Raw genomic sequence first — 11654 nt, 5'->3', positions numbered from 1 at the left:
TCGCTGGAGGGTGTCTCTTCTTTCAGACGGGCAGGGTTAAAGGAGTAGCTGATTCGGAGGCTCTGGCTCACTCAGGCCGTGGGGAGGTATGGTTATGGTTTGCAGGGTGAGCCTGCGGTGGCAGAGGCCGGCCTGACGTTGTACCAGCCTGAGGCATGCTGTGCGTTCTCCTGGGGAAGTTGTCCCTGGATCTAGGGACCCTGGCAGTGGCGGGCTGCACAGCCTCCCCAGAAGGAATGTGTGGAGAGTGACCTGTGCTCACACACAGGCTTCTTGGTGGCAGCAGCAACAGGCTTAGGATCTCATGCCCGTCTCTGTGGTCCACGCTGTTAGCCGTGGCTCGTGCCCATCTCTGGAGCTCCTTTAAGCAGCACTCTTAATCCCCTTTCCTCGTGCACCAGGAAACAAATAGGGAAGAAAAAGTCTCTTGTCTCTTTGGCAGCTCCAGACTTTTTCCCGGACTCTCTCCCGGCTAGTCATGTTGCACTAACCCCTTCAGGCTGTGTTCACGCTGCCAGTCCTCTCCCTGTGCTCCAACCGAAGCCCTAGCCTCAGCTCGCAGCCCCGCCCACCCCAGCGGGTGAGCAGACAAGCCTCTCGGGCTGGTGAGTGCTGGTCAGCACTGATCCTCCCTGCGGAAATCCCTCCGCTTTGCCCTCTGCAGCCCTGTTGCTGTGCTCTCCTCTGCGGCTCTGAAGCTCCCCCCCTCCGCCACCTGCAGTCTCAGCCCATGAAGGGTCTTCTAGTGTGTGGAAACCTTTCTTCCTTCATGGCTCCCTCCCACTGGTGCAGGTCCTGTCCCTATTCTTTTGTCTCTGTTTATTCTTTTTTCTTTTTCCCTACCCAGGTACATGGGGACTTTCTTGCCTTTTGGGAGGTCTGAGGTCTTCTGCCAGTGTTCAGTAGGTGTTCTGTAGGAGTTGTTTCACGTGTAGATGTATTTCTGATGTATCTTGATTTTAAACGGTTTTTTTTTTCCTGCCAAGGACCTCAGAGCACTTTGTGAGGGTTCCAGATTTCCAATCAGCAGTAGCTAAATAGGAGGTGTTTCCACAGCCTCTTGGAATTTCCTGCTAGTGTTGGAGGGTCTCCTGTAGAGGCAGGGGGTGGCTGTAGCTCACTATGGGGACAAGAACACTGGCAGCAGAAGCTCTGGAATTACTCCTTGGAGTGAGCCCACCCAAAGTCTGCCATCAGCCCCAACAAAGACTCAATTCCTAATATTTATTTTATTAATTTTATCTGAGTATAATTTGAATTGGTCAAACATCATTTATTTGAGGGAATTAAATCAAGTAGATCTAAAGATGGTCAAAATAAAATGAAACAATTTAATAAGGTATACTCAACATATAACTTCATTAGAGAGACTTCTTAGACATAAATAGGCCCTATAAAGTTTGATGAAATAATAAGTACCCTCTAATGCATTTGAACTTTAACAGTCAAACTCCTCTTATATTCAGTAAAATATCCTAGAGGCTGTGTTATTTTCCTTAACAAAGGAAAATATCCATTATTTTATTCAAAGCAAATAAAATTGAAAAAAATCTTAAAGAAGCCACTGTATGACACAAATGATCTTAACTATAAGAAAATGATGTTGTGATGGATTTTCAACAGTAAGAATGATTTCCACACTTTATAACAGGTGAATGAGAAATAGTTATATTAACAATACCCCACACTTGAAATATAACTCATTATATATACCTGCCCAAGGCTATATTAAATACTTAATAACAATAGGATACACCTTACCCTCACAAGTGATACATTAGGACTTTTTAGCATTTTACCTTTTCTGTGGTGAATTTTGTGTTACTTGCTATGTCATAAAAATGAAGAAAAAATCTAAAGTTTCTACTTTTTAAATCTTCAAAACAGTATTATTAGTGAAGTTAGAAAACAATTTTACCATCTTTTCAAAGGTATATCTTTCCTTAAATTAAAACACTATAAGAGATTACATATATACAAATTTCATTTTAAGTTTATATAATGCCTAAAAGAAACTCATCATAATTATATTTAATGGGAAAATTTAGAAGAATTTTTTTATTATTTTTTTAAATGCACATTTTTATATTTGAGACAGTGTCTAAAATGTTAGAGCATTAAGTAAAAAGAAAAGCGTATTCAACGACTTGGGTATGAGCCAAATTTTAAATATCTCCTTCCCCCTTCCAATCCAATAAATACAATGCAAAACTTAACAATTGAATATTAATAATAAGTCTCCTTTTTTGGGTTCAATCCATATGCACCTCACATTTTGACACATTATTCATTGCCCTGAAAAGCATCAGAAAAGAGCCAACAAACCAAATAGAGAGGGCCAAGGAATCACTTCCCTGGTTAGAAAAAACATGAAAAAGGGCTTAAAAGTGCATAGAAAAGATACTTCAGCATCCTCATATTTCTTTTCATTGTATAATGAATCCGTTGTAGTAGAAGAGAATGCTAAGTACCTAGTTCTGAATTTTAATAAGAATTATGTGTTCAAATATATTTAAATCTCTCAACACAATTACAAAAAGCACCAAGTGCTCTCATTGTAGTGTCAAAAAATAATTTTAATTTTCATGAATTCAAGACAAATTTCTTCTGAAATGTACAATTACAGATGATTTCCATCATCTAACTCATTTGTATGAATCAAACATGACTCTGAATTATCTATTAAGAGTACACTGCTCTTTTCCCCATGCTAGTCACTTATAGACAATTATTCTATCTTTACCCTTCCAAGAAGTTGTGAACCAAGGTTTTAATACCTCTCATTGAATCTGTTAGAGTATTTTCTAGGATTAAGAAGTGTAATGGTCACATTGTTTTGGTGACAAATAGAATATTATCCTATTTTTTCCATAACCACTTGTGCTTTCTGCTTTGAAAAAGCAGATCTCTTTTTGTGCTATTATAATGATTTTACATTCTGGTAATCTATAGATTAAAATAGAGATTACTTTACTTCCTAATACTTCTTATCACTCCCAAATACTCTCAAGTGAGTCCGACAGTCTCTATGAGTCCATGAACGAAACATATAGTACAGAGGTCAGCAGACTATAGTCTATGGGCCTTAACTTGATGGTGCCTTTTATTCAAAATAAAGTTTTATTGGAACAACGATTTACTTGTGTACTATCTAAATCAGCAGATTTGAGTAGCTGTGAAGAGATCACCTGCCCTGAAAAACATCTAAAATATCTACTATCTGATTCTTTATAGAAAATGTTTCTCAATCTCTGCCATAGAATATTTTCTTCCAGGGACATATTTCTGAAAGTCATATCATAGTGGTTAGGTATAGCTCTCTAAAACATATAAATATATGTAGAAAAATTTGAGATAATTTGACCAGAAGTCAGAACAACTTACTTTGCTTTTATTCTTTCTTCTATTAATAAAAAAAATGTGTCTACAGAGGAAAGTCAAAACTTGTTAATTTATCTCATTGTTTTTTATTAAAGCCTTGCAAACATCTGTACATATGAAATGCTACATGGAAATATAAGCTATAAAAATGGAGCTGTTCTTATTGAAGTGGAGGTGGGAGTCTCAATTCAACAACCATGCCATTAACTACCTATTCTAGTTCTCCATTTACATGTTCCATAGTCATCTCAGAATCTACAAGCTGCTTATTTCTCCAATGACATCTCCTCTTCATCTACACCCTAGTTCTGTGAGTAGTAGCATTATCTATCATAATGCTGCTTAAGCCATAATATTGGCTGTCAACGGTGACTCCTGTCTGCCTTTATACTCATATAAAATGCCCTGTCAATTTCAGATCCATAAAATTTCTCCAATATTGTCATTTTGTCTATTTCTCCTGACATGGCCCTGGATAGGCCTTTGCCATTTCATATCTGAGTTTTAGCAAAAGCTTCATAAATGGTCCTCCTGCTTCTAGTTTCATTTCTTCAACTCAATTTTTAACTGATGTAAAAGTTGATCTTTTAAAATAAAAATAATCCTACCACAATTCTATGTAAACTAGTTCAGTGAGTTACCCTTACCATTAAAATAAAATTCAACCCCCTTAGTTTGATACATAAAGTCCTTCAGTATCTTACTTCTATGTTGTTCTCCATTCTCATTTCTTGTCGCACCTTTCTTTCCAGACTTAGACTCATTCTATATAGAATCATATGGTTGAAAAACTCTTGAAAACTTAAACACCAAAAATCTCATTTTCTTTCAGAGATAACTGAATCTTGCATTCTTGAATACTATAATATATTAAATACAACTCTAATCTGAAACTTTACATAAATATGACTCACATAAATATATTTTTGTTTTATGTCTTGAATAAAATCTTGAATTATGCTCCAAATGCTAAAGGAAATAGAACCCCTTATTCTTTTATTCAGAAAACTAATTAATTTTCAAGATTAGGAAAGGACAAGAAAGAGATTTTATATATATATATATGTGTGTGTGAGTGTGTGTGTGTGTGTGTGTGTGTGTGTACATATATATATTTATAATGGAAATCATGGTAAACTTAGTTGGCAGACAATCGAAGAAACTGATTTATGGTGAAAGGGACATGGAACATCTAGGACATCCAAGTACAAGTAATTTGTAGCATTATAAAATACTGGAATTATAAAAGACCTCAATGGTAATCTAAGTCTAATTTCATTTTTAGAAGACTGAAGAAAACAGGACTAAAGTGTTACAGGATTTGACTAAAGCTTCAACAAGTTCTTAACATCTGACTCATGTCTTAAATTCTCAATGATTTTGTTAAAAGTCAAGTCTTGGGGACATTTAGGAATTTCAGGTTGAGGTTGAAACTACAAAGAAATATTTTCAAGTCTTCTAAGAATTTGAGGTGTTTTGAAAATGGATGGGAGTCCTCCTTAAATAAATAGAAAGAGAGAGGGTTTGGAAAATTGCATTATGTTTCTTTGAATTCCTTGAAGCCAAAGTTTATTTCTGATTATACCTTGTTATGGTCATACTGAGTGACCAACTGACTGAGGGAGAGAATAAGAACAAAGAGAACAAATCAAATAAAAGCTAGTTCAGGGCTACAGGTGTGAAGAGAAGAGAGTTTAATGAGTGGAGGTTGGTCAAGTGTCAGTGTTGCAAATAATGAAGTGGAAAGAAATGAAGAAATGCTGTGGGAATTTCTGATTAGCAAATTAATCATGAACTTGCTAATCAGAAAAAAATCTACTGATGAGAGAGAAAACTAGTTACAATATTAGTGTGGTCATGTCAAACAAATTACTCTTAAAAATACCTTTTGACTGAAGACAGTGACAGAATTTTAGCTTATCAGATTAAGAAAATTCAACTGATAAGGTAATTAATCAGGAAGTGGGGAATCTGTCATGACTAAATTTTTATTCTCATTAAGATTATTTCATATTTCTCATTAAATATTTTTATTCATGTATTATATTTATATTATTATAATATGTATTTTGAAGGCAGGCTGTCTAATTTAAAAGCAATTGTATTGAGTTTCATCACCTGGTGAGAATCTTTTAAAGGATTAGCTCCTTGAGAACAGTGAATGTGTTCTAAAATAATGCCAAGAACAAATTAACACTTCAGTAAACACTTACTGACCAAAGGAATACACAACATAAAACAAACCCTCCTGAAAACTGCTAGTGTATTTTTAGGCACCACATTTTTCAGAAATCACCCAAATCATAGAGTTATAACCATCCAATTCGATATCAAAATTATTGGGAAAAATCACAGACAATATATTTTTTAAACTCAATAAATTGAAAACTGTCTCTGCATTCAAATTTGAGTTATAAGAATTACAAGGGTAAGAAAAGTTAACCTAAACATAATTTAGCAAATGTGATATCCTAAGTGGTTAAAACGTAGAGGAAGTTTACATAATATTGAATGAAATACAAAACAATTGAATGGCTATAATGATCTTAAGAATAAGAAACTCATGGGGCTTCCCTGGTGGCGCAGTGGTTGGGAGTCCGCTTGCCAATGCGGGGAATGCAGGTTCGTGCCCCGGTCCAGGAGGATCCTGCATGCCACAGGGTGGCTGGGCCCCTGAGCCATGGCCGCTGAACCTGTGCATCCAGAGCCTGTGCTCTGCAGCGGGAGAGACCACGGGGGTGAGAGGCCCGCATACCACAAAACAAACAAACAAACAAAAAGAATAAGAAACTCATAAAACAAATGCTGAAAAAAATCAACTAATTGCCATTACTTATGTTTTATTCTGCAACTGTAACATTGCACCTGTGGCTTACAGAGTTCCTTCTCAGAGGAGGAATACTAAATTATTTTGGTGATCAAAAGACACTTAAATCAAAGTTAAAAGTTGAGCCTGAGATACATAGATGACAAACTTTATTACTATAAAATTATAAGCTGTTCATCTAACAGTGGAATTGAGAGTTTTCACACATTTCTTGAACAGGGAAATGCTATTCAATATTTATTATTATGAATTATAATGCTATACTTACAAATATTTTGAATGGTAAGTGACAATAAAATAAATCTCCCTATATTATATTATGTTTTCTCAATAAAGCTCCAATTCTACTGCTTAATACAAAATATTCAGATTTCCAATACATTGGAAACAAATTGATGGTATTTATCTTGCTGCATACATGATTACATCTATTCCAAATCCCTGTGCAACACTCTTTTTTTTTTTGGTTTGATGAAAAGATATATTTTAGACAAATTTGGTTAGTTTCTAACTACATTTCAGCACAATCATTACTCAGGGGACAATCACTTTTGAGAAAAGGCAAACTAAAATTTAAATCAGCATCAGAATTCTACCCATAATTACCCAATCAATATTGAAGTAGACGCCATCAAGTATGCAAAGATTACAGAATTTCAGTTACAAATTTGGAGGAAAAAAATCTTAATTATGTATAAAAACACTGACAAATTTAAGCTAGAATTATTAGCTCTAGGACAGTTCACTGCATTATTACCTTAAAAGGATGGCTAACTAGATATCAGCAGCAATGCTGTTAAAACAGTTATTTGCTCAAAGTTGTTCCTATTAATGAAACAAAAGATTAATAGTCTCCAAGTTAAATTTCACAAAATGAAATCGCAGCCTTCTGATTTAACTTTCAGGGGCAAGACAGAGCAAAACCCAAATATCATACTTTCTATTTTTGTCCATAAACACAAATAAAAGTCAGTATCAATACAAAGGTTAACATAAGGAAATAAAAACATGATTAGTCAGGTTCTACAACATAGGATACTGCGACATAACTCTCCTACAGTAAATTCCCCCCCCTCCACTTTTTTGGAATAGCAGATTAGACAGTATGGTATGAAAAGCTGTTAAAACCCAAATGTTTTCTGTGCCATCTAGCAAAGAAAGCACGAGGAAGAATACTTTGCCAAACTACACCTGCTACTCCAGCCTGGACCCAGTTGTCTGATCATCCACTCAGTTTCAAGGCCTCCAAATTGTCAATCTACCCCACTCAGCCTCATCCCAAGCTTAGCTACTTTTGCATCAAGAGTCTAGTTTCCTTTCTGTCAACTAAGTCCTAATTTTCCAGAAAACTCTGATTTTTCTGCTTTCACGTTGATCCTAACCCATTTTAAGTCAAAAAAAAAAATGCTGTAATACTTAAAGTAATTGAAGTGGACATGGAAATTAGATTACTTTAGTGTTATGAAAGATGGACTTCAAGTGCTCTGCAAATATATGGGAAAGTTGCAAGAAAACTTAGATTCTAAACCCTGCCTGGATTCCTTAGCTACTTGGTAGATTATAATGTTGCTTTGATTACTAGTCAGTACAAAAAGGTGCGTGAAGGCCACAAAACATGCATATGGGGGGAAATGCATGGAAATGAAGATTTCTTGGGAGTTGGCCAAGGCATTTTTATATCCATAAGGACTGTCAACTTAAATTTAGTACACCAGTGATTAAAAAAGGAAAGGAGTGGGACTCTTGCTTACAACCGAGTTTGGCAGAAACACATTTGTATATTCCTCCCCTGTAATCACACCGTCCTTTAATTAAGGACAGTGAGTATGCCCATGGAGCAGAATTAATGAAAAATTTAAAAAGAATCTATGATAGAGAGCTTCACTAGATTATACAACACTCCCCTTACCCAAGCACTACTTTGTGTATCTCTGAAACATCTGAAAAATACTTTTCTGTGACTTACTAGGCTGTAGGGAATGAGGAGTTTTAGATACATTACAATTATCTCTAGTAGAATTTGTTATCTTTCTTCCATTAACTGAACGTTTCAACTGGATCTTAAAAGAAGGTTGCCAATTTTCATTTTTTGAGCCTCTCCTAGGTTTTGGATGCTCTAGATTAGTCTGTCTTTTGAAGTTTCTATCTTTGGAATTCTTCCTTTGTTCCTTTAGTAATCTGTCTGGAGGTGAGGATGTAGCACGTAACTGATATTCATCTGGGGATCCTTTTTGCCGGTTTGGCCTCATCTGTTCTTGATCCACCTCTTTCTGAAGCTGTAGTGCTAATAACCTGTCCTGTTCTTCTTGTTTATGTCTCTCAAAAAGTAGACATTCCAAATCTATCAGTTTTTGGGTAAAGTTGATTTCTGTTTCTTCTTGGTCTGAGGAAGCTTTGGGGAACATTTTTCTTCTTTTTGCAGAAAAGCATGGATCCCTGACTGCTTCAGACAAAGATTCCTGTTTTTTTCTTTTGGAGATATCTTTACTGATCAGTAGGTGAGACTCTTCATTTTCTGTCTCAACTGTGTTATTTCTAATTATCTGTGTCATATCTGATACAGTGCACCGACTCTCTGTTTTGCCACAAGGCTTAACTGCAGCTTCTCCAGGGTAGGGAACTCTGGCTTCAGGTCCCTCATGATTTATGACACACAACTCTTTTTCATGATTGCTTGGTCTTCTTTTGACTTTTCCTTCAAGGCACCATTCTTTACCACTGGCACATAACTGAGGCATAGGTGACTCCACTGAAGATTGTGCACCTTGTTCATGAACTTCAAGGCATATCTGAGGAGAAAGTGTTGGCATATCTTCCTCAATTTCTGTGTCTTGCCATGTAGGGCTCTTCACATCACTGCTGTCAGTTTCCTTAGACATGGAGTCTTCCCTGTCTTCTTGTACAACTTCAGACTGTGATGCTGACCAAGGCTGAGATTTAGGTGACAAATACTTCTGAATATCTCCAGTGTTCGTTTGTTTGTTCTTACTTTTCTTCTGTGACTTGGTTGTGACTGGATCAGATTTTTCAGAATTCAAGGGCGAAGCCAAGATACTTCCCTCACAGAAATTGTTAATATTAAGGCTTAGCTTTCTTGCCAGCTCTTCATCGCTTTTCAGTTGTTCTTCCATCTCTCTTTGCCTTTTTTCTGCCTGTCTCTTTTCCTCTTCTTCTTCCTCTGCCAGTAATCTCTGTATGTATTCTTCACTGGCTTTGTTTTCTTCTTCCTCATTGGCTCGTCGCTCTGCCTCCACCTTGCTTATCTCCTCTTCATATTCTCTTCTTAATTCCCCAGGTTTACTTAATAGGCGAACTGGCTGATAGTCATCAACAATTTCCTCTGATTCTTGCCCAGAGGCTCTCAGCTTGCATTCCTCTGTATAGTGTTTTTGAATTATCTCCCACAGTTCCGTATTGACAAGAGAATTTGTTCGGGTATGGTACCGAGTCCACGAAGAGACCCGGCGGCGACAGAAGGGACAGCACAAATTTGCCTTTTCGACAGTCGATTGGAAGCATGGTTTACAGAGCGTGTGGTTACAAGGGAGTGTCACAGGCTCAATTAGGATTTCCACACAGATCTGGCACTGGCATTCCAACAAGGAAGGGATGGCGTCTTTGGGTACAGCCATTTTAATATGCTAATAAGGCATATTCAACATCAACACCAGGTGAGGATGCTCTCTTAGTTCCAGGCAGCCAAGCCCGAGGCCGCCTAGGCGCGCAACCACCAGGCCACCGCTCGAGAAAGAACGCTGCTTCCCCCCGGACACCGGGCTCTGCTGGAGCGGGACTCCAGTCTTACCGCTGCTGTGGGGCCGCAAGCGAGCATTTCCCGGGGCTCTGAGTCCACCCCTCGCCTTTCTTCGGTCAGCCAGAAAGCCTGTGCAACACTCTTTACTGTGTCATGAAAATGAGTAGCAAATTATTTGGCTGAACAAAAAAGGGGCATGTACAAAGCAACAGCTTAACTGTAAAACAGTTTGGCAGGAAAATGCCATTCTAAAATTTGTTGTAGTCAGATCATTAGGTTAATATGAAGTTGTGTGAGAAGTATGGTTAAAGGGGCAGTTTATATGTCTAGAAATATTAAAAAAGCAATTTTCACCATGCACACATCCTCGTCCCTGACTGCCTTTAAGCATGTTTGTAATCCACTAAGAAAATCTGATGCACGTTTAATTTCATAATTTACTAGCCCAGGTGTTAGTTCAGTCAGGAGCAGAAAGACTGGAGGGATGTGAAGCTGCTGGTTAAACTTGAACAGAATATATCAGCTGGTTTGTTAAATATTTATGTGAACTTGTAATATTTTACTAGTTTTTTGAACATAATATCTCACCAACTTTGGAATTACAAAAAAAAAGATGTTTGTTTTTCTCTGAGCATGGTTTAAGCCTCTTCTCTTTTCTTTCCACATTTTAAAGAACTGCTTAGAAATAATTAGAATATAATTTTTGTTCATTATATTTCTAAGATTAGAATTATTGACCAAAATTATAACTTTGAATGAATATGATAGATGAGGTTGACTATAAAAACTGATATATGGATATATGACATCATAAACAAATAAAATATAAAAGCTTAAATGTAAATGGAGTGTATGTCTTTGGTTTTATTCTCAGAAATCCCATTAAGTGATTCAATAATTGTATCTCCCTGTTGGTCTTTCTGATATGCCCATTCTCTTTCCTCTTCTGTGCTTACCAACCCTTGGCTCATCCATTACTGATTCATGTTTTTGCTTTGACCTTGTATTAATCTGTAGGTCCAATCTACCTCTGTCTTTTTTTATCCAAAGTTTTTATTTTTTATTATTTTTTATTACAGTATAATTGCTTTACAATGTTGTTTTAGTTCCTGTTGTACATTGAACTGAATCAGCTATATGTATACATATATCCCCTCCCTCTTGGACCTCCCTCCCACTGCCCCCATCCCACCCATCTAGGTCATCACAGAGCACCAAACTGAGTTTCCTGTGCTTTATACCATGTTTCCACTAGTTATCTATTTATACATGGTAGTGTATATATGTCAATCCTGATATCCCAATTCATCCCACCCTCCCCTTCCCCCCCACGTCCACATGTCTATTCTCTATGTCTAAGTCTCTATTTCTGCCCAGCAAATAGGTTCATCTGTACCGATTTTCTATATTCCACATATATGCATTAATATAAGATATTTGTTTTTCTCTTTCTGACTTACTTCACTCTGTATGACAGATTCTAGGTCCATCCACATCTCTACAAATGATCAAATTTTTTTCCTTTTTATGGCTGAGAAATATTTCATTTATATATGCACAACATCTTCTTTATCCATTTATCTATTGTTGGACATTTAGGTTGTTTTCATGTCCTGACTATTGTAAATAGTGTTGCAACGAATATTGGGGTACATGTGTCCTTTTGAATTATGGTTTTCTCAGGATGTATGC

The 11654-nt window shown here is 36.8% G+C and overlaps 1 pseudogene; it reads right to left on the bottom strand.

The window, feature by feature from the left end:
• Positions 1-6677: 6677 nt before the first annotated feature.
• On the bottom strand, positions 6678-10087 carry LOC137210864 (E3 ubiquitin-protein ligase RNF168 pseudogene; annotated as a pseudogene).
• Positions 10088-11654: the final 1567 nt, after the last annotated feature.

This window comes from Pseudorca crassidens, chromosome 18 (genome assembly GCF_039906515.1).
Source record: "Pseudorca crassidens isolate mPseCra1 chromosome 18, mPseCra1.hap1, whole genome shotgun sequence".
In the NCBI taxonomy this organism is placed as follows: Eukaryota; Metazoa; Chordata; class Mammalia; order Artiodactyla; family Delphinidae; genus Pseudorca; species Pseudorca crassidens.
The sequence above is the reverse complement of the archived record's forward strand: the minus strand, read 5'-3'. Positions and strand labels throughout refer to the sequence as shown.